The following is a 1130-nucleotide window of genomic DNA, read 5'->3' as shown; positions in this document are numbered from 1 at the left end:
GTCCGATACTGCGCCACCGACACCGAGGCGCTTGCTGTCGTGGAAGGAATACGTGCATTCGACGCGTACGTTTACGGGCGTACCTTTGAGGTATTTACAGATCACCGCCCTCTTACCTTTATTTTCAAACGTCCCACTAAGTCCGCGAAGATGTCTCGGTGGAGTCATGAAATAGCTTCTTACGATTGTAAAATAACTTACAAACCAGGTGCCTCCCACCATGTACCGGATCTGTTATCACGAGCCGTAACCGCGATAGATTTGTCATCGATAGATCCCGACCAATTTAGAACAATGCAGCTGGATGATCCATTATGCCGCGAGGTAATAGAATTTGTCGAAGGGAAGGCCTTGCCACGTGTAAAGATCCCCGCATCGTTAGACGAATTCGAGGTAAACAACGGCGTATTATACCACGTGCGAGAATTACCATCTGGCTTAGTGAGTCAACTCGTACTGCCACCTAAAGTTCGCCCTGCAGCAATGAAAATATTGCATAATAGCAGTACAGCCGGTCATCCAGGGATATTTAGAACCTATAAGAGATTAGTAGATTTTTATTGGTTCCCAAATGCTTTGCAATACTGCAGAAAGTACGTTCAGTCCTGCCCAACGTGTCAAAAGCGGAAGACGATCCTACGAGGGCGTGCTCCTCTAGCAGCCAATCCGCTCGCGACGGAGCCATTCGAACGAGTTTCGGTTGATCTGATTGACCTGCCGGTTGCAAGTAATGGCGACAGGTACGTACTAACTATCGTAGATGAGTTAACGCGGTTCATACAGTTGGTGCCCATGCCAAGTAAGGATGCGCACACAGTCGCAGACGCCTTAATTTCACATTATATAACGCTTTTCGGGCCCCCCGTCACATTGTTATCAGATAATGGGAGCGAATTTACAGGCGAGTACTTCAGAGAAATCTGTGAATTGCTCGGAACGAAAACGCGATATACCACCCCATACAACCCAGCTTCTAATGGACTAGTCGAGCGATGCAACCGCGTAATCAAAGACTGTTTAGCAGCATTATGTGAAGACGCGCCTCGTACTTGGAATACCCGACTAGAATACGTGCGATTAGCCCTCAACACCGCTTTCCATAGATCTGTGAACAACCAGCCTCTGTATCT

This window comes from Penaeus monodon, chromosome 34, assembly GCF_015228065.2.
Source record: "Penaeus monodon isolate SGIC_2016 chromosome 34, NSTDA_Pmon_1, whole genome shotgun sequence".
NCBI classification, from domain to species: domain Eukaryota; kingdom Metazoa; phylum Arthropoda; class Malacostraca; order Decapoda; family Penaeidae; genus Penaeus; species Penaeus monodon.
This window is presented reverse-complemented; position numbering follows the sequence as displayed.